The 23,201-nt window shown below is 43.7% G+C and overlaps 1 protein-coding gene across 1 annotated transcript in view; it reads left to right on the forward strand.

Moving 5' to 3' along the window:
• The window catches only part of Pcca (propionyl-CoA carboxylase subunit alpha), a 281,682-nt gene that overhangs the window by 226,273 nt on the left and 32,208 nt on the right, over nucleotides 1-23,201 (forward strand). The gene's annotated exons all lie outside the window — the stretch shown is intronic.

Consider the following 23,201-nt stretch of genomic DNA (forward strand, 5'->3'; position numbering starts at 1 on the left):
AAGACAACTGTGTATCCTCTTGCCCAGAGAATCTGCCATGTTTCTGCTCCCCTTCGTTGTGATTTTATTTTGCTATCAAATCCAGACATCTCTGTGTGAGAAGCAGTGTATGTGCGAAAGCTTGTGAGTTGGAAATATTTCAGTTGTGTCTTAGAGACAAAATGCCTCTCTAGTTTCAAATTGTTGCGTAGTTGTACTTTTTTTTTCCATTGCAAATTTTCTCTGTATTCTTAAGAGTATATTATATAAAAACAGTGAGCTTGACTTCTTTTCCCCCTCAGTTTGCGTTCTATCTTTCTGTTAGGTTCTTCACATCTACCGTTCTAGTGAAATTGAATCATAGTTTTGTATTTTCATTATTTTCATGTAAATCCTGTTATGTGTTTGGGTGTTTTCTTTTAAATTTTGATTTATTACTTTGATGTGGCTTATCTGGTGTATGGGTATTTTGCCTGCATGTATATCTGTTCACCACCTGTGTACCTGGTGCTTGTGGAGGCTGCGGGATCCTCTGATGGTAGTGAACTACCATGTGGGTGCTGGGAATGGAAGAGCAGCCAGTGCTCTTAATGCTCTTAACTATCTGTGGAGCCCCTATACACCTCCTTTTAATAGAGACATTTAATATTCTTTTTTTAAGTTTTTTAATTGATTTTATTGAGCTATACATTTTCCCCTGCTCCCTTCCCTTTCTCTCCCTCCCCTCCTACCCTCTCCCATGGTCCCCATGCTCCCAGCTTACTCAGGAGATCTTGTCTTTTTCTACTTCCCACATACATGTTTGCCTCTCCTAGGGTCCTCATTGTTGTCTGGGTTCTCTGGGATTGTGAATTGTAGGCTGGTTTTCTTTGCTTTATATCTAAAAGCCACTTATGAGTGAGTACATATGAAATATTTGTCTTTCTGGGTTTGGGTTACCTCACTCAATATGATGTTTTCAAGATCCATCCATTTGCCTGCAAATTTCAAGATGTCATTTTTTTTTCTGTTGTACAATATCCCATTGTGTAAATGTACGACACTTTCCTTATCCACTCTTTGGTCGAGGGGCATTTAGGTTGTTTCTAGGTTCTGGTTATGACAAACAATGCTGCTATATACATAGTTGAGCACATGTTCTTGTGGTATAATTTGAGCATCCTTTGGATATATACCCAAAAGTGGTATTTGGGTCTTGAGGAAGATTGTTTTCTAATTTTCTGAGAAATCACCACACTGACATCCAAAGGGGTTGTACCAGCTTGCACCCCCACAAACAATGAGGAGTGTTCCCTTTACCCCACATCCTCTCCAGCATAAGTTGTCATCAGTGTTTTTGATCTTGGCCATTTTTACAGGTGTAAGATGGAATCTCAGAATTGTTTTGATTTGTATTTCTTTGATAGCTAAGGATGTTGAGCATTTCCTTAAGTGCCCTTCAGCCATTTTAGATTCATCTGTTTAGAGTTCTCTCAACAGAGGTCACTGGCTCAGGCCTGTTTCCGTAGATGTCCCTGGCCTGGATTCTACAGAGGTATCTGGCTCAGGCCTACTCCCTCAGTGATTGCTCCCTTGTACCTGCTTCTGTGGAGTTCAGGCCTACATCAGCTCAGACCTGTTTCTGTAGATGTCCCTGGCTTGGGTCCAGTCCTGCAGAGGTCTCTGGCTCAGGCCTACTTCCTCAGAAGTCCTGAACTCTGACATTTAATATTCTAATGAATAGAGGGGATGCATTTTTATTTATCTGTGAATCTCAGTTGAAAGCTATTTAAATTGCCTCTACTTTTTTGCTGTTATGAATGTGCTTTGGTTCTTGGATTTAAACATTATTTTCAAGCACATCTAGGACATCTTTAAATTTCTCTTCATACACTGACTCAAAGCTGCGAACAGCTGTATGACTGGTCATGGTTTTAGAGCTTTTCTAGGCTTTAGGACACCACGCCCAGTGTCATGGAGTACTTTGTACCCCAAGTAGTACAGTTCTGATTACTTGCTAAGTTTGTTACTGTGTTTACATGTAAGTTTACAGTTATTGTTAGTGCCAACTATAGTTTTCAGAACATTGTTTAAAGGCATACTATAAATCTGTTGTTTTTCTGCTACTGCTGTAGAGCGTGTCTCTGTGTCCTCCTATGAAGTATTTGTAGTATGCGGCACACCTGTTTACGTCTTGGAGGCAACTTGTTCAGAATGTACACAGACCCGAAAGTTAGTTCCGTGGCTCTGAGAGTTTGTTGAGGGCATTGGAAAAAAAATCATAGTAACCTTGTAGCAATGTGATATAGACATTCTTGTCTTAATGTTTTGCCATCTAGGTATAGAGATGTTTGTATAATGCATAAGTGTGTAGTATATGTGTGGTGGATTATGAATAGGCAGGCCCTTGTTCAATGTAGCATAAACTTTGGGTATTTAATCTCAGGTTTCAGTAACTCACAGTTCTTCTAGGTAGTCATTTTATAAACAGATATTTTAATGACTGGCATGAGACGTCGTATGATATACTTTTTTGTCTGTGTGTGTGCATAGAAAAAAAAGCAAGCAAATTGTTTTAAGGAATTGGTCACACACTTGCAGAGGCTTTGCAAATCCCAGATCTTCAGGAGGATATATACTGGTAACCCGTGGAAAACAGTTCAAATCCATAGTTGGTCTTCTCATTGAGATCCTGGTTGGTTCCCATGAAATTCTTCAGCTGATTGGATGATGCCTTCCTAATTATGCAAGGCAGTCTGCCTCACTGATACTCTGCTGATATAAAATGTTATCGTCGTTTGGGAAAACATCCAAGTTAACTTGGCCAAATATCTGGGTTCTGGGGCTTTGCTAAGTTGACCCATAAAGTTAACCATCATAGAAGAATGTATCCATCTTCTAGAGAAGTGGTTCTCAACTGGTGGGTTATGACACCCACACCATTGGAAAACACAGATATTTACATTATGATTCATAACAGTAGCAAAATTACAATTATGAAGTAGCAACAAAAATGTTGTGGTTTGGGGTCACTACAACACGAGGAACTGTATTAAAGGGTCCCATTAGAAAGGATAAGAACCACTGCTCTAGAAGGATCTGGGTTAGTAACAGAGCTCTCTCCTTCTAGACTAGGGTAACATGCCTTCTCTGCAGCAGCTCCTCTGGACAGCAGTCTGTCAGTACACAGTGACCTGTTATACTCTTTCTCGTACACATGGAGTTCTGCTGTGAATTTCTCTGCTCCCAGTACTCAAGCTGGGCAGAGGCAGTGGGTTGACGGTATTGTGTGTTCTGTGTGTGTGACTAGCAGTGGAGGATCCGTGTGGACAGGGCGGATGGCAATGGACTGTTGTTAGTTCTTCCTTGTGAAGATACTTGCAGAAGCTGCATCAAGTCACAGGCCATGGAGTCAGTGGTCTTTGTGAGAAACTTTGCTGCGTCTACTCATTAAGTTGATTTCTTTTAATATTGATAAGCATGGTCTTTAGTGTTTGAAGACAAGTTTAATTTTAGATCATAAAAATGCTTGTTTTAACTGATTGAAAAACAACTGATACCATTCATTTTTTTTACTCTGAACTTTGAGGAAACTTCATTACTTTTTTTTTTTTTTTTTTTACTTATTATGTATACAATATTCTTTCTGCCTGTATGCCTGAAGAGGGCACCAGATCTCATTTCAGATGGTTGTGAGCCACCCACCATGTGGTTGCTGGGAATTGAACTCAGGACCTTTGGAAGAGCAGGCAACACTCTTAACCACTGAGCCATCTCTCCAGCCCCTGAAACTTCATTACTTTAAAAAAGCCTGCTTTTATTAACTGTTAGCTAATACAAGTGTTAGAAATTACATAAACTATAACTACATAATTGTACGGGCACATTTAAGAGACATTTTATAGTCAGATGTGGTGGCACATGGCCTATAATCCTAGCACTCAGGAAGTGAGACAGGGAAGGATGTTGAAGTCGGCCTGTCCCTAAATCTCTAGAGTTGGGGATTGGCTCAGCCTAGCAATTCTGTTTGTTTCTATGTTAGAGACTTAGGCCTGGGGCCTTTCGCATGCCAGGCAAGCATTCTACCACTGAGCTATCCCCCAGCCCTGTGGTGTGGAAGGGTTAGGCTGGGGATCACAATACAAGTTCTTATTCACAATCTACAAAAGAAGGTGACTTTGGAGGAACCGAGATATCCCTGGCTTAAAAGACGACAAAATAGCCTCCTGCAGTTCTGGCTGGTAGGGAACATCTTCCCCAGCTCACATTCTTAAGGTGAGGCAGAGGAGGCACACACAATGGGCAGCCTTCAGGGAGAGGCAGCTCAGGGAATCAGATACACTGCAGACAGCTTCACTCCAGTTTCTACCCCCAGTTCCTACACATCAATCCTCCAGAGCACAAGATGGTCATTTTTTCAGTAGAGTAAGAAAATGCCAGAAGCTCACAGAGATTTGCCTCCTTAAAATGGGGTGTGTCACTCCTGTCAGAGGTAGCTCAGTTTATCTCAGCACACAGCCTGGAAACCCGAAAGCCCATTGTCTGTAATGCAACCCTAAGTAGTCTTACTAAATAAGAATTTGGAGACAGATATTGGGGTAAGATCAGAGAAGTGAAGGAGCCAGCCGCTTGAGAGACTTCTTAAGTCCACCGAATTCTAATCCCATAGGGAACATGATTGCGTCTCCACGAATGCTCAGACTGAATCCTGAGCTCCTGTCTCATGTCCATTTTAGTAGATTCCATAGTCACAAGAAAGGCAGGGATTGGAGAAGTGGGAGATCTATTCTTCTGTCCCCTCGAAAGCTTTAGCTCATGACTTCCAACCCAAACAAAGGATCTCTCCTTTCTGCCATACTGTTTGATGACAGTGGACAATTACCAGATAATGCTTCAGTAGAATGAAGGCAGCCTTCAGAATGAGAGGAGTGGTCCATGCAGGGTGTGTTTATGCCCTTATGTCTAGAAAAGCACCGTTGGCCTGGGTGTGTATGTTGTGTGTATTTTACCTTTAGAATCTGTATTTGACTGTTCTCCTGCTTCTCAAATGTAGTTTATGTTTACTACTGTAGAGGTAGCGAGACCTGGGAAAATGGCACCAATAAATGAGGTATTGCATTATAAGTAAATGCAATAGCCAGTCGTAATGAATAATCTGAAGTAAACTCACACCTACCCATTGCCCCTGGCAGGGACATGGAAGCAATATCCAAGAACAATTCCATGTTGTTTTTGACAAAACTGAAGTCATATGACTTGTCTAGTTTTCTTGAAGTTATTTCACAAGCACTCAGAATTCTCACATGACTCCATTCTTGGACCGTGTTTGGACATCTCCCCCCTTTTTATTGTTTAAAAGCAGGAGATTCAGGGTGGTTATAATTTGAGATGTTACAGATAAGTCTAATTGTCATTTGGTGCACGAGCATCCTATAAGCAAGCAAATTATAAACATAATGAAAAATATTAGTACAGTGGAATCATTGTATATAATACTCTGCCACCAAGAACACGTATGCAAACTATGTCCAGTACTATTGGTAACATTATTATATTAGTTAGAAATATCTAGAGAATAGCTTGAAAGGCGACCCATATGATTAAGCCTATATTTGCCATTTAATAGGAACACAAATGATAATGTTCTATGCAAATAGAAAGTGATTCAAATCCCAAGGGGAAATTAAATGCCGTCCCTTCTTCAGATGAGTGAATGAAAGTCTGTTATGGTCTCAAGATCCAGTCATAAGCACAGAATCATTAGTAGAATCACTTCTCCCTGGGTGCACAAGGCCTTAACTTGGCCCTACATATGCAGACTTAAGTTCTAATGATACTGTTATATCTCCTTTAGCTGTGGATCTGCTGTCTTTCTGGTCACCCTGCTATCACTGTCTCCCGATGGCCTGGGGCCAGAGGAGCTGAAGAGGAATCCATGTGCAACGACAGATGCACACCCTTTGTAATTTTCTTCTGTAGAAGCAAAACTGGGGTAGATCAATGCACCAGCTACTTATTTCCTTCTGTAACAAAACCAGGGAGGTTCTTGTATGCATGAGTATGAGTTTATTGCTGGAAATAATCCTTCAACATAGGAAGAATCTGAACTAATAGTTAAGGATTTGTGAATTAACAATAATAGATAACTCAGAACAGCCTGTTCTAGCAGTTGGGCTGAGGGAAAGGAAATATTAATATATTGATGAATATCTGACCATGAACCCCTCCTATACCCTTAGATAAATCATCAATAAAATAAGTATCTGCCTGTGAAATGGGAGATGGTTGGACAATTTTTGTAATCACAAATTCAGTTTGTATGAGGAAATCCCATAGCTAACCAGCTGTATGATAATTTACTATCCATCTATAGTAATCTGCAAATGAAGTTTGAAAATCCGTAGAGTTCTGTGAAAGCTGATTGTTAGTTGGGAGTAATATAATACAGCAAGGATCAAATCCATATAATTATTTACATTGTGTCTTGCCTGATTTATTAATTGAGCAAGAAGAGTAAGGAAAGTTGGCATCCCATAGCCCTTATGATGTAAATAAATCCATTCCAAAGGTTTGTTCTCTTGTGCTATCATACCTGTAGAAGACAATTTATTAGGGAAGATGAATAAGCTTAAAGGCAATAAAGGATCTACATGATACATAAATGCTTCTTTTATCCTGGACTCCAATAGCTGCAGTTCTTTCCTTGCGTCTCGACAATATTCGAGGACTGTCAACACCATCTCTCCTTCTAGGGTTTGAAGTAAATACCAAGCACCACTCATGAGGCTGAGAAAGAATTGGGAAACTAATTCCATTTCCCTGCCCTGCCCTCGCTTACCTAGGCTGTAAAGGTAGCATTTTCACAGGCTCTCTTAAATGCTCCTCAAAAAGTGGAGCGATTTAGATGAGATTAGATAGTCAGATTGCTCATTGCAGGCTTCACAGCCCCTTCAGGCCATGGAAGGTATGGTGATGGGTTTTTACTTTTGCCTGAATGGGGAAAATCTTTTCTGCCTTTTACCAATTTTAAGGTTTGTTCATCCAGTTTATATTCATTCAAGGAGTTATCTGTCCCTTCTTCATGATTAATGTCCTCCATACCTTTCTTAAGCATTTTATAGCAGTCCAAGTTAATGCCAAGTGACCCACCCAAAACTTAATGGGGATTTCCCCTTGTTTATATGTCTTTACAATATTCTTTCAGACTCTGTCCCATACCGCTTCATCTAAAGTTCCTTTTTCTGAAACCAGGGACGATAATAATAAACAACTTGCGAGCAATATAATAGTTGTGATTTTAATACTTGTGCTCATCCATTCTTTGAAAGATGATTCACATCTTGATATAAGGCAGAGTCTTCCCGGCTTCTGCCCCATGATTCTCAGGCACTTCCTGCTGTGAGGGTCCCCAGTCTTTCATCTTAGAGCCAGCTTCAAGTCCCTGCGTTGCTCTGAAGGTGGTGGGACTTGGGAGAATCGAGCTGATAAATGAGACTAAAGTCTCATGCTCCACACCTGGGAGGGGCCCTAATCCAGGAACAATTCCGTGTGTTTGAAGAAACTGAGGTTACAAGACTCTTTTCTTGCTCTCTTGGAGTTCTCTGTGAGAATTCTCCTCACTTGGCTCCATTCTTGGACTGTGTTCTCACAATATGTCTCTGTATTAGTTGCTCCTACAACGGTTGCTGCACATAGGTAACTCAGGACGCCAGAGATTCACTGGTAGTCCTGAAGAAGAGACCCTAATCAGATTCGGCGTGGCTGACGCCTCAGGCTCTTGTGGAAGGGCTGGTGACCCCTTTCTCCCAGGTTCTGGTGGTGGTGGCATCTTTGGCATCCCATGGCTTGGAGCTGTCATTCTAAGCTGCTGACATCATGTAGCTCTTTCCCTGTGTCTGTGTGCTTTCATTCATGTGAATCTAGAATACCAGTTAGGAGGCTTGGGCTCACCTACCCAACCCAGTCAAAACTCCCTAACTGCTCACAGCTGCAAAACCCTAGTTCCAAATATGTCCCACTCATGAGGTTCTGAAGAACATCACATTTTAGATGGCATTGTTCAGTGCAGTATATTTAAATAGACAGGAAAGATTATTTGACATGTATGAAAATTAAAATAACTCAGTTGTCCTCAGCCCATTGTTTCTTAGGTCTGCTCTTCTTATGCCTCACTCAGACGTGGCCATTTATTTCCCCAAATGGCCTCCCATCTGTTATCATCCCCATAGCAGGAACCACCTCCTCACTCACTCGGTGAGACACCCGAGAATGTGCCCGGGTTTAGAACTACGTAAACACAGAGGTGTTAAATAACACCTGGTGTAGATGAGCTGGTAGAGCCTGGATTACACTAGGTCTTATTTCTTAAACGTCAAGCGTTCATTCAGAATAACCCAGGGAGCTCTCCGAAGAAGCTGACAGCGGCTTTTGCTGTGTCTTCACAGGGCAGGGCAGAGGGAGAGGGTGACACAGACTCTCTTCTTCTGAAGCTGGTCCTTGGAGCCCCTTTAGGACCCCCTCTAATTAGGCCTACGCTTTCCAAAGAGCCCCCCCCCCCCCCGAACCCTGTCATGCAGTGGTTAGAATCTGTCAGGCAGGGAGCACAAACACTTGATCCAAAAATCCTGTTAGTGATTGCCCTTAAGACAGAGGCGCCTGTTTCAGGTAGCGAGTTGGTTGGGCCCCACATTTTTGGTTAAGCCATCAGTCTGTACACCAGACAGTCTAAGCTAACAAAGAAACTGAAAAGGCAGTGTTTTCTAAACCAGAATTTTTCACACCAAGCAATAAGGATGATTTTTTTCTTTTAATTTAAAAATGTGGAAGTTACCATTGTGTTCATTAAATTATAATCATTGTTTCTATTTAATGTTTGAAGCACTGTATTATAAACATGCATATTTCACTGAGACTAACTCTCCCCACCTTGGAGAGACCACACCGATTCCCCTGAACAGCCTCTCTATAGCTGTGGTGTTGGTGTTCACCAAGGGCTTGAGGAACTATCAGTTTCTGTCTTTGACACTTAGCCAACCATCTTAATGAAACCAAATGATGCTGAAGTTCTCAAATTGTACATTTTAAATTAAGTTTTTATTGATAATAAATATACTTTATTTCTTATTAGCCTTGAAAGCTTGAGTGATAACATGGGTAGAATAAACATGTTTTACAAAGATTTACCATTAAGGAGTCTATTAATATGACCCTTGGTGCAGCAGCACAATTAGATTTCAAAGTAAGGGATTATGAAGTAACAGCGATTAATGACAACCATCGGAAACAATTTTGAACTCCATCAGTTTAACTCAGGAGGGTAAACTTAATATGATAATTCATCTAGTTGAATCGCATCAGCCTAGCGGGAAAGAAGGTAAATATGTGACCCTTACCTAGCTCGTAGATGGATGCTGTGCTGAGAGATTTATCCGTTCCATTAAAGAACTTTGGGGAACTTTGGAGTTTCTGCAATTGTTCCCTTGGAGGCTGAAAACCCAACCTGATCTCATACTGGGACCATCCTGGTTTGCATATTTCCATAATTTGCCTTTGCCACTAATATGACAGCAAGACAGAAATAACCATTTCTAATAATATCAGATGGAGTTGTGGAGGACAGCGTTTTAATGCCGAGAAAGACCTCCCTGTGGGGCTGTTACTGCTGCCGTCGAACAGCAGCCACACAGTTGCACTCGAGGCCTCTTAATTGATTCGTTTAATTAGCAAGAGCTGAAGCCAGTGCTGTATCTTGTCATCCGACATTGCGGCTCTCCAGTCTGCATCCCTCTTAGAGACAGAGGAGCATCATCAAAAACGTCTAAGAATTCACTTCTGAGTGTTGAATTTTTAACAAAACAGACTCCCATTTGTCTGAAAGTCAGATTGTTAGAAGATGAGAAGTAGATTTGTTATTCATGCCTCATCTTTGGAGTAATAAGTGACGTCATTATGTCTGGGTCTCACCTTCCCAAAGATGTGAGAGACCCTTGTCAGTCTTCCGTGCCTTGTAAATGTTAAGAATTCCTTGGCCACTGGTATCTGGCTCAGGGAATCTCCCTCCCGTCCCTTTCTCTGCATCTGTGGAGTATTGGAAATGACATGGAAGCTTGTAGCCACTTCTCACACAGTGGTCCACTGTCTACCTGTTCCAGCCTGCCTTTGTAGCATCTGAGCCTTACCTGCTTCTACTTTCCACCTGAGTTTTTTGCTTTTTAAAGCACTGAGCTGGGTTGCCTCCTTGCCCACCACTTGCCCTGATGCCCACTTCCCTGGATAGAGAAAGTAAGATGGTGGGGGTGAGGGTGGTGGTGGTGTCCGGTATGGAAACCAGAGCCTTCCCCACCAGATTTTACATATACTCTCCTACACGCACACATGCAAGCGCACACAGCTCCCTCCTTCCCTGCTGGGCCGAACCTTTTAGAACCAGAGCGTTAGTGGCAGGTTGCTGATGGTTTCAGATGTGTTTATTTCTATAATACTCAGCTGACAAGTAAATTAATAGCATCCCATCCGCATTTCCCCCTAAATGTACAAAGTCTGAGCCAGAGTATGGATGAGAGTTTATGTTTGTGCTTTAAATGTTGTGAGTTAAGCATTGTTTTTGCGGCAGTGTGTGGTCTATGGAATGAATATTGAGCTCCAGTCTAGGAATGCACACTTGGAATGTGAGTCTCGTGTTTATCCTTGTGAAGTTGGTGTGCTGTGTTTTTTATTTATCATTTTATCAGCGTGCATCTGCTTATGGTGTTTAGGTGCTCGTGACTCACTACATTCATGGAGTTGGAGGACAACTTTTGGGAGTCAGTTCTCTCCTCCTACCCTGTGGGCCTCAGGATCAAACTCAGGTCATAAAGACTGTTGACAAGAGCCTTTAACCAAGCTGTTTTGCTGGCCCTGGCATACTGTACTTTTTTAAAAGTTTGATTATAAATATATAGTTGTGTGATGCATTTTTGTTTTTGCCTCTGAGTCACAGGCAGATGACATTCAGACAATCCAGGGAGACACTATGATATCATTTATGTGCATGTGGACATGTCTGTGTATGCCACATGTATCCAGATGTCTGCAGAGGCCATCAGGTATCAGATTTCTTACAGCTGGAGTTACAAGTGGTTATAGGCACCCTATGTGGGTGCTGGAAGCCAAATTCGGGTTCTTTGGAAGTGTGGGAGGCCGAGGTTCTTAGGCTCACAGACGATAAGCACTGGGGGAACCAGGATGTTAAACACACAGGGCTGTCTTTTTTTTTTTTTTTTTTTTTTTTTTGGTTTTTCGAGACAGGGTTTCTCTGTAGCTTTGGAGCTCGTCCTGGAACTCCCTTGGTAGACCAGGCTGGCCTCGAACTCACAGAGATCCGCCTGTCTCTGCCTCCCAAATGCTGGGATTACAGGCGTGCGCCACCACCGCCCAGGGAAAGATGTACAGCCTGCTTTCCACGCAGAAGGCTGGGTCTACGTAGATGTGGTTGATAGTCTGTGACCACACTGGATCCTCTGCCCATAGACTCTAATCATGAGCTTATCAATCTACAGAACCCATTTTTGTGGAAGAGTCACACGTACTTTATAAACAGTTTCACTGTAGTCATGTCTTAATTATTCATCACCAAGAAATTTTACAATAAATTGTGCTGTGCTAAATATGCTTAAAATAAACTACTCAGGCTTAGACATTTAAAGTTTGAACCAACACCAGCTACGGAATTGAACTGCTTTCTTGCCTCCTGTGGGTTGTTATTCACCGGTGTTCGCAGAGAACTGAGGACCCCCCTCCCCCAACATACAGTGAGAGAGCAGCAAGTGCTCTTAGTCACTGAGTCACTGGCCCAGCCCCGTTTTGCAGGTCTCTACAGGTATTATTGCACCTAGAGAAGGGAGTGACAAACAGTACATTTGAGCACTCTACAGGGACTCATCAAGATGGGTTCTCTGCCCATCCCCATTTTAAAGGCTGACGTAATGAACAGCTGAGACAGAAAATAGGTGGGACAGTCTTTTGGACATGGTGAACTAAGACAGTAACTGTTAGAGTTTATACACTAGTTATTTCTCTTACCCCTAAATAAAACAAGGTCACTTTGCAATGTCATAGTGTCCTTGAAGCCTGATAATTAACTCAGGTAATTAGCACTGGGACCCTAGAATTACATGAACTATCTCACAATTGGGGATATTCATCATCAAATGGATGCTAGCTTGGGAAAGTCACCTCTCAAAAGCATCACCTGGGGTGCTGACTGTGGTCTGACAGCTTGTCGCCTCCTTGGGCACCCTGCAGCACCATCCCATACCCAAGGGAGAAAATGCCATGAAATTAAATAGACACGAAAGAATGGAGGAGACCCTCAGAAATGCCTGAGTAAAGGGATGCTTGTCATGTACTCAGCGTTACCAGGGAGACCACCTAACTTCCACAACACTGAAAACCAAGAAGAGTGGAACTGCTGCTCTCACCGCTCAGCCAGATGCTGTCTCCGGTACACAGTGGTGGTTCTCCTCCCTATTCAGCTGGTAGCACCAAACCAAGCATACATGAACATCACACAAGCTGCTTTCCTTTTTGTCTAGGCTAGCCACCACGCTCCCAGAAACTGCCTGTCTCCACCTCCCAATGCCAGCGCTGGAATTATATGACTAGGACTGCATGAAAGTCATGCCCAGGTTTTCACATGGGAGCTGGGGATCGAATTCGGATCCTCAGGCTTGCACAGTAATTGACCAATTTTCCCAGCCCTGTGTTTGGATTTTACAATGAATTTTCAGGTACTCTGTGGCCTATTCATCTTACAAACTGAATGGCACCCTAGCTGATGTGTGAAGGACAATTCTAAAGACCTATAGAGTTGTGCACTTTGAGGACACTAAGCTATATAGTAAAAATGATTTTATTCTGAAGATTTAGGCAGTATTTTAGATACTTTGAAATAAGCAGACCTATAAGACTCAAGACACTATGATATCATTACGCAACCACATATAATTGAACTAATCCAATTATAAAGTCATTTCACAAACAAGCCTACTAGTGTAGAGGGTGGATGCTTCCCTTTAGGTATGGGGGCATCTCCCCAAGCTCTGTTCTGAGCAGTGGCCACTGCACCTGCCACACAGCTCTGGACCTCCCCTCGTCCATGTCCACCTCAGCCTTCTTCCTGGTCTGCATTATCAGGAGAGTGTCCCTTATGCCACCTCATCACGCAGTCCATCTGTCTCCTGGCCTTTCAAACAAAACACACTAAACATCCAACTTACCATCTACCTTATGGCTTCTCTGCGTGGTCTCTTCTGCCTCTGAGTCACAGGCAGATGACATTCAAACAATCCAGGGAGACAGTAACCCTCCTCTTTCAAGTTCTTCAGTGAACCCCAGAATCCTGAGAACACAGCCCAATCCCCTTGGTTCTGCTAGTCTCCTCTTCCCTCCCAAACAGACCTCTGTCCCCTTCCTGACACCCTCACAAGCCAACCTGCTCTTCCGTAAATGCCTGGGACATCTTTGGGCAGTGAACTGATGGGGTTTCCTTCTGACCATAACCTAGAGCTGCTTACCACCACTGCCAAGCACCCTCACCCTAAAGACCCCGATTCAGAATTCCAGTCCCTTCCTACCACCTTCCCTGGCACTGTCAAGTGGAAGAATCTTAAGTTGGGGATCATCTGTAATTCTCTGCTAACCTTCCCCAAGCTAAGACTGGAAACTTGCTCATGGTTGCCCCTGGGTCGTGGTGCAGCAAGTCCCTCTGCATCCACTGTAGATGATCCCATTTCAGCCCATTTGCCAAATCAGCATTTTCTTATTTGTCCTAATATTCGGTGACTGTTCACGTGTGTCTTTACACCTACACAGAACTATGATCAAACTATCATGGTAACTTAGAGGGGAAGACCCACTTAATACTGTGGTGTCAGTTCCTGTATGAACACACACCGTGTTCGCTGTGCATGGCCAGCAGCAGCACTGTCTGAGTCCCAGGCAGCTCTGCAGTCCTTGCGGCTTGCAGCAGGCTTTCATGGAGGTACTAGCACGGCCTGGTCACCACCTGGTGGCTTGCCATCTCCAGCCTGCAAATTGGCCCCTGGAAGCTAACTACACAGCACATTTTACTTGTAGATTCTGATTTATGGAGGTGACCGAGGTTACTGCCCTTAAAAGAAGAATTTGTTACTTACTTCCCACCAGAAGGAGCAGACATACCATGCAGGCTCACAGGAAAAGCTGGGGGGGGGGGGGGCAGAGGGCTTGCCAGACAGAAGGATCTTCATGAGACACAGAAAGAAGCCCTGCTGGGCTCCCTGGAAAAGTACAGGGCAGTTAGGTGGGGTAGGTAGGATTCTCTGGTCAGACTAAAGGGGAGTCTCTAGTTGCCCAGCACTTTGTCCTAAATGTTTAGGGAAGGGGAATGGTGGTGTGCTGTCAGGGTTAAATAAAGGGTGCTTAGTCGGTTTTCTTGACTTTCCGGGTGGTACAGTCTGTCCTTGAGTATGTAAGTGCCTTCTCCAAATGTTAAACCATTATAAGAAGAGAAATGAAAACTTCACGGGCTCTGGAGAACTGGCAGAGTAGTTAAGAGTGTGCACTGCTTCTGTAGAGTACCCCAGTGTCGTTCCTGTGCTGGGCAGCTGTATGCACTGGTGATTCCAGCTCCATGGGCAACTGAACTCACATGCACATGGCTACACACAGCTAAAAGAAAGCAAAACTTTACGTGCATATATACACATATACATACATACACGTTTATACATACACACATACACATCTACATACACACACACAGGCATGCACGGGGAAGCAGCAAGTAATCAGAGCCAAAAGAACTAAACTCAAAGACACTGGTGCTTACATTAGAATGTGCATTTATTAATCGGAGTTGAGGCATATTTCCCTCAGAGACCAAATCTTTAAGCTTGCTCTCCAGGGTAATCAGGAAGCTCTTTACCATGGCTGCAGAACCAGCCTAGGTGGTTCTAGGTGGCAGTCTGTGCAAGATTGCTGCAAGAGCGCCCCCTGTGGCCACTCTTCGGTTTACTGCGCCTCCTTGCATTCTCTGGAGAATTACTCTTGGGAGCGATTAGGCTTTAACAACCCTAACCATCGCTGCAGACCTGTACTGCACAGAACCCTAGTTCCCTGGCTGCTTTGATTGGAATTTTCAGTACCCCCACAGCCTTTGGTCATGTGCTTTCACAGATGGTGTAGCCCTTATATGCTGAATTTTTGCCAGTGTAACCCTCAGAACTTGTAATTTCCCATGTCTTAGGGTAACACCCTCTGAAGCACGCAGGCTCAGGGGGAAAAATATCTAATGAAAAGAGCCCTGAAAGAGTTCATTTCTAGTCCCAGTAATGCTTTAAACTGGTGATGTGACCTCCTAACCCTCAGTTTTCTTTGTTGTAAAATTAAAGGTTGGGGTCAGTGACCTCTGAGGTCTCTCTCAGCACCATCCTACCCCGAGAGTGATTGCATCAGGCACAATAGGCAGCTTGCTCCAGACAGTAGCCGAGCATCACACATGCAGCTAGTTAGCACCCTTGTCTCTCTCTCCATTCCTCAGCTCTTCAGTCTCATTAGGGGAGACATCACTGACTTCCCACAATGCCATGGCGTCCTGTAACTTAATTTCTGGGGACACACATTGTGCTGCTCCAGGCTCAGTGCTAATAATCAAGATTATATGTTCTGCTTACAGTGACTTTTTTTGTGGTTTCTGGGGAGAAAATGCAGATGCTTTTCAATTATTCTAAGGAAATTTTGATTAACCCCCTGGGTAGAGTTCTCTGTACCACCTGCCATGGAGACGCAGGTTTTATTGAGCAGAAGGTATAGAATTGAATTGCTCTTATTTGTTTTCTTTCTGGTGCCTCCGGTACTATTTCAAGTTGAAGCATTTTAATAAATATTTAATAAATATCTGTCTCTAATAGGTCAAAACTATTATAAAGTAAATCTCCTTTGTTCTCCAATTTCAAACGCAAATAAATTCATTTGACTTTTAAGTGGGATTTGCAAGTTACAGACCCATTTTTCCTTACGTATATGACTAGTGGGTTCTCGTTTTGTTTTGTTTGGTGCCAAGGATTGAAAAAAGAGCTTCAAGCATGCCAGTCACAGGCTACTATGCCGATCAGCCTAGTCTCAGAGTCAAGGTGGCCTCCTGTCTGTATTCCCATCTGATGAGATTACAAGCATGAACCACCATGCCTGGCTTGAAATTCTCTTTAACTGGCATAGCCGGCTCGGCCTTGGTACACACTCGAAGGCGTGAGTACTTCAAAGCAACCTCTGCACAGCACTGCTGCTTTGGATGCTGCCCTTGTTGACGCCTTGCGTTTTACTGCGCTCTCCTGGTGTTCTTTCGTCTTGTGCAATTCTTACCCTTGCCTGTGGTTAGAATATTTTATGTGCCTCATTTATAGAGGATTGTGAAATGCATGCCTGTAAATGATTTTACAAAATTTTATTGAAATATAATTTTATTTGAAGTATGCAGGCCAGTCATTTTAAGTCTGTTCATTGAGCTCTGCGCTCACCACCACAGTCAATGTTAGGATGTTTGTCACCTCCAAAAGAACCCCTGTACCCATTATCCATCACTCTCCATCTGTCTGGCCCTCCAGCCCCTGGCAGCCATTTTTCTTTCTGTCTGCATATTTGTATTGTATACATGTCATAGAAATGGAATCGTGCAGCTTATGATAGCTATGACTGAGTTTGCAAGGGTTTGTCCACATCCTATCGTGCGTCAGCACTTCCGTTTCTTTTTGTGGCTGAATACCTTAAAAATGTAAATGTGCATCGCTTTGCCTGTCTGTTCTTTACCTCATTGGGTGGCTCCTGTCTTTTTGGATGACCACGGATAAGGCTGTTCTGGATACTGAAATGCCAGTTTTTACTTTTCCTGGATCTATGCTTTGGTATAATTTCCAGGTCATACAGCATCTGTGTGAATTTTCGAAGAAAAGTAGCTGCACTGTCTTCCATCCTGAATATATGGGGGCGAGTTCTTCTAGAGCCCACCATATGCTACAGTGGGAGGGTTATAATTAGAGACCATTCTAGGCTACATAGGGAGACCTATTTTAGTAGAGCAAACCCTTCTGCACCAGTGTGTGTCATCACCTTTTATTACAGATATCTTGGTTTTTAAATGTTCCCTGTGCCGGGGTTACTCTTTTCTCCTTTAGAGTTGTAATTAATACAGAAGAAAGCATTTATTACTTTATTTTTCTCTATTGCACTGTGCGTGCATGTGCATAAGTTTGTGCACACTCACACTCTCAATGTGGCTCCTTCTTGGAGGTCAGGGGACTACCTGGAGTCCCCTCACACCACGGAGGTTCTAGGAACTGAACTCAGGTTCTCAGCCTTGGCAGTTAGCACCTTCTTCTGCTGAGTCATCTCCTCCTCTTTTATATTTTAGAACAACCTTAACTCTCACCAAACAGAAAACATGCATTTTAAATGAATATGTATGTTCTACTTCATTTGTTTCTGTTCCTTTCTCAAAGTGTTTTTGATATTAAGCAGGCAATACCTTTCATTCCCCCACTCCCACCTCCTTCATAATAATGTGTGCTGTGTGGGAAGGCCTTTCTATAGAGAGGCAGGAAGAATAAAGAGCAACCTTATGACGCTCATGTATTTTACACCCGGGAATCTTGTAACATTTTGTGGTTTAAATCAACTAATACACCCCCAGGCAGCTTCCTCTTGTTGCCTGTGAACGGGTTTTGCCTTGGAAGTTAGACACTGCCCACTTCTGTCAGTATGCCCATCCCCTCGCTGTCTCCTGCGCTGGAGACCTCCTCCATGTGCTTCTGAGGGATAGAATAGCTGACACTGTATTTAATTAGCGCTAAGACTGTGGAGAAGGAAAAGCATGTTAAGTATTTTTCCTACACACTAGGGCAAACACAGTCCTGTGTACCCACTGCTGTTCCGTGGACGGCCACGGCATCTGGGATCCACTTAGGCGTCCACTCATTCGCTGAGCATTTGTTGGGTCCTCTTATGTGTGGAATGATAGTCTAGGTGCTGGGTAAATAAACCGTTTTTAACAAAACAGAAATCTGAATCACAAACAAGTTGCCCTGGCAACCAGTTGGGGTATACAGTACAACTAAGCACAAGTTCACATCCACACGGGTTCACTTTTCTCCCGTTTTTGCAAAACTGAAAGATGGAGTTGTGGTGGGGCTAGGGAGGGTGGATGAAAAGCAGGATATGGACCGTGGGTTACAAAGCTTGTCACTTTTTTCTGCCCCTTTTGTTTTGTAAACGTCGTTCTTGATTTCCTTTTGTAACCGTCATTATTTCAACAGTGCATGGCCATCCGCTTGTTTATAGCAGGTGTTTGCAGGGTAAAGCCCCAGGGCACCCACTAGGCAGTTGGGAAGATACCAGCTTCTCTACTCTCTGGCTGGAGCTCGCTCACCCTCTCAGTAATGGCACCCACTACCTTGCAACTCCAGTGAGAATGAATGGGGTATTGCGTGCATAACACTTAAGTGCTTTTCTTGAGCCACGGAGTCAGTCACTCAGGAGCTCCAACTTGCATTTTAGAGGCAACTTTCATCACACTAGTAAAGTCTGATTCCCCTTCATTGCCAGAGCTGTTTCCTGAGAGCAGCTACTTTAGATCTAGAGAATCCCTTGTGCCTGTTGGAAACTCAGTGAGCAGGAAGATATTCTCCAAAGTCTGTTGTCTGTTTTCTTTGTGACTTCATGTATTTTGTACTAGCTCTAGTTCCCCATGCTATGTAACAGAATGTTAGCAACCTAGAGCTGTGTTTATCTGGGAGCTTCAGGATGCTTTTCAGGAATGTTCCATTTTAGGAGCTATGTGTTGAGAGCTGTGGGAGATGTAAGGTGTTTTTCAGGTCTGCAGGTCTTTTTTAATAGATCGCATTTTAGAAAAGCACCTTTGGCTGGGCAGTGGTGGCGCACGCCTTTAATCCCAGCACTCGGGAGGCAGAGGCAGGCGGATCTCTGGGAGTTCGAGGCCAGCCTGGTCTACAAGAGCTAGTGCCAGGACAGGCTCCAAAGCTACAGAGAAACCCTGTCTTGAAAAACTACAAGAAAAGCACCTTTGGGCCACACTGCTCAATTTCCTCTTTCACAGGCTCCTCTCTGTTCATCAACCCTAATACTTGAGTCACCTGGCCTAATACTTGAGTCTAAAAAGGGGCGGCAGAAACTTGGAACAAGAAAATACAGCTTCTCTGTATACCAAGAGGTACCGCACGCTCCTGACGTGGCTCTCACCACAGACAATTTCTGTCCCCCTTCATAGCCATTGGTGATGGCCCAAGAGCCCTGGGATTGGAAATCTTGGTGCTGTTTCCTGCTCTGCATGTAGCTTTGGGATAGTGACAGGTCTCTCTGCCTCTTCATCTGTGATAGAACTAGTCAGAACTGCACAATATGGCGTGGCACCATGGCCAGTTCCTAGCAGTTATGGAAGATTGTTCTGTTGACTGGCTGGAGAAAGATGGCAGCTGTCACCTCACCGTCCCTGAGAGCAAGCGCTTCCTCTGACAAGGCTGTGTGTCATCAGAGCCCAGTTCTTGGGATAGATTTACTCACCAGCCATTTTTTGCCAGTTAATCAACAATTCTGGAAACATGAAAGAGTTTGTGAAAGCTCTCTGGTCTACCTCATTGTGGTAAAAGTAACATTAACCCAAACCAAAAAGACACCCAGAAATGGGCAAGGACTAAGGGAGCCTCCAGAGCTGGGGCACAGGGATTTTCCCAGTAGGAGTGTAGCAGGACCACCAACCAGTCCCCACATCATGTCATGGCGACTTAATATTAGTTATGAATTCTCAGCCCTACCGTATGCTTGTCTCCCTAGCTCTTATAGCTTAAATTAACCCGTTTCTCTTCATCTGTGCTTCGCCTCGGGGCTTTTTACCTTTCTTTCCTTCTGTCTACCCTGCTGCATGTGTGCCTCTCTGGCAGCTGCCTGCCTGCCTGGCCCCTCTTTCTCCTCTAAATTCCTCCTCCTCCTTGTTCTCTCTGCTTTTCCAACCCAGCCTATGCCTCTACTTTCTAGCTATTGGTTGGTTAGTTTTTTATTGGACACATCAGGTTCTTAGGCAGGCAATGTAAAATAAATGCAACACATCTTTATATTATTAAAATAATATTTTCAACAAAAACAAATGTAACACATAGTTAAGGTAATATTCACAACAGGGAAGTTATGGAGTGTACCCTAGGAAGGGGTGCCCATGTTAAGGTCTAACTAGTGGGGAGAGAAAATCGTTAGTGGAGGGGCTAATTAGATGAAGAAGTGTGGGCAGGACAGACTTGTAACTGCCTGTGAAAATGCCTTGGGCTGGGGAGCTGGTCCTTTCAGAGCTATGGTATTTGTCCTTTTCCACCAACTACCTAGGAGACGTGTGAAATTAACCAGCCAAACCCTGGTTACTAATTGAGTTGCAGTCCATATCAAAGGTTCAGGCAAGGGTTTCAGGAGTGAATGATAGGGCAGTTATGTCCTAATTAAGTTTGTGTTAAGATAACTCTAGGGTATGGACACTTACAGCTCGTATACAGGAACCTCCAAATCCAAATTCCAGTTCGCTTCCTTGTACCACGGTAAATTCCCTTTGTGCCTCTCGTCATGGGTCACACCGAACTCAGAAAAGTGGTACAAGCTTTTGGTATATTTTGTAAGTCTAGGGCTCGCGGATTAAACTCCACAGGTGCCTGATATTGAAGATGGGTGCAGTAACCCCTCCCACGTCTCCACCGTCCATGCCGTTAGGTACTTGCGGTCAGCCTTGGACTTAAGAGATTATATGGGAAACTCCTGAAACAAATAGGTCGTAAGTTCTCAATTATATGCCATCTAGGCAGTACGATCAACTCTTACATCATTCTGCCCGCGGTGTGACTGCCGCCATGGTCCTGTGCACCCACACGGCGTACACTGCGGTTCTTCTGGTTGGCTGCACTCAGGCACGGCGTTCCCCGTGCTTAGGAAACTGGGATGGCACAAGATTAAGGGGAATAGTAGAGGCTGGGAGTCAGGTGCCAGAGAGCAGCTGTGAGGTGGTGCCTCGGAGTGAAAAGGTAAAAGAAATTCTTCTTAATAGGGCAAGAAGAAGAAACAGTCACCAGCGGTGGCCATTAAGACCTGTGGTAGAGATGAATCTTCTGAGGAGAAACTATACAGAAGGAAGAAATGTGCTGTATTAATAGTTAAATTTTATCTTAGGTGTGTACATCCTTATGAGGTTTGGGCACTGTGGAACTGTGTTCTAATCTTGGGGTCCTATCTTAAAGACAGCACGTATTACCTAATGTTTCTAGTAACAGAACTAAAACGTGACCAAAGCACCCAAATTTGACTTTGTGTGACATCACATATGGCTGACTCCACAATTCTCATTGTTATCAAAAGATAAATTTGGCCTATACTGATACTTTCTTGAATTCTCTGAGAGGAAGGAAAAAGGGGGTCAGGGTGAAAAAGGGGAGTCAGGGTGAAAAAAACCATCTTTCACTTTTACAATTTTAATCCCTCATTAAAAGTATGGCTTGCTTTATGATCTGAAGAAATGCCATCTAAGTCTTTATATTAGGAACAAATATGAGCCTTTCAGGAAAAAAAAGGGGGGTGTAATGGGGTGTTAGAGCTTAATCTGCATCAGGCTTTTGATTATTTCTAGATTTTAAGAAGCTTCCCGCTGTTCCTAGCCACTGAAACAGCTCTAGCCATGTCTGTCCAGGCACCGGCCTTCCCGTCATCCCACGCTTTGCTGGCGACCTTCAGCAAGCATCAGTGTTGAGCTAGCAGACCTGACATGTTATCCAACGCAAGCTGCTCCCTGGACCTTCAGTTCTCACTGTTACTTTCCATAGACAGACTCTGGAGTTAATGATGGTTGAAGGAATCGCCCACCAGCCTGTGGATCTTCATTTGGACTGCCATTGGTCCAGTCATTGCACTTAACTGAGAAGTAGTAACTGACAACTGAAACAGATCTGAGCTCAGAGCTATGAGTTGGAAAGCACAGTAGATCATTTTGTTTTTAATTTTAAAAAATGAATCATATATTTTTGATTCTTTGACATTCTAAGTTATGCTATTTCAGTGTGTGTGTGTGTGTCCACATGTGCACATGCAGATGCACGCCTGTCCAGAAGCCAGAGGAGCCAGGGGTCAAAGTCAGTGTCTTCTCTCAGTCTCCAGCAAGTCCCATGGTCTCTCCTGTCTCAGCTCCCTGACCTGGAGTACAGGCATTACCACACCGACTTTTCTGTGTAGGTGCTGGGATCCACACTCAGGTCCCACACATGACAGCAGGCACTTTATGCACAGAGCATCTCCATGACCCCTGCGTCATTTCTCTCAACGTAACTCTCTGGTTTGAAGGTTACCACACCGTTTACAAAGCAGCGTGGGGCGAGCGCATTCCCTAGATTGTAGGGACCCTCTTTGTGTTCTTCCCATTCAGGGACATTAGTCCCCAAATTCTGTCTGTTTTGTGCCAGTGAGCTTCCTAGATAGAGAGCAACAATGTGGGTCTCAGTTTCACAAATGTTAAAACAAGATCCAGGAGGAAAAGGAAGTAATTGATTAGCAGGGGCCACTGCGCTGAGGAGGATGACCTGCCTTCAAAGACTTGTGCTTTGAGCTTCATAGTATGTTTAAGAAACAGTTTACTTCAAAGGCCCTCACCACAAGAAAATGGGCTGTTTTCCTGCTATTCTTGTCCACTGGCTCAGTATTACTATAAGTAGCTCATATCCGGCCCTCTGTGGTCTCAGGTGGTCGTTTGTGTTTCTGATCCTCAGGCTGAAGCTGTAAGAACTCTGGCCCTATTTTAAGTCAGTAGCAAATCCACACTGTTTGGCAGGAGTTGTTTGAGGTTCTCATGAAATGCTTGACACTCTGACCCATCTTAAGGAAAACGCTTAGATGCTATAATCAGTATGCATAGGGATTATGGCCTCCCAAAATAGAAAGCTGAATTTCCCAAGCCAGGCCTAGGCAGACTCACCGAAGCGCACCTGCAGGTTTGATGCATTGTGATCACTTGGCACGGCCATGCTAATTTCTAAACAATGTGCTCAGCGTCTTTGGGATAAAAGCCTGACTGGGTTACAAAGACATCATTGGAAGTATTTAAACTTGCCCTTTCTCCCCCGTGGATACATCTGGCATATGTAGAATTTAAGAGGTCGCACTTAATACTGGAGTCTTCTAGATAGTACCAAATTCAC

This window comes from Microtus pennsylvanicus, chromosome 15 (assembly GCF_037038515.1).
Source record: "Microtus pennsylvanicus isolate mMicPen1 chromosome 15, mMicPen1.hap1, whole genome shotgun sequence".
In the NCBI taxonomy this organism is placed as follows: Eukaryota; Metazoa; Chordata; class Mammalia; order Rodentia; family Cricetidae; genus Microtus; species Microtus pennsylvanicus.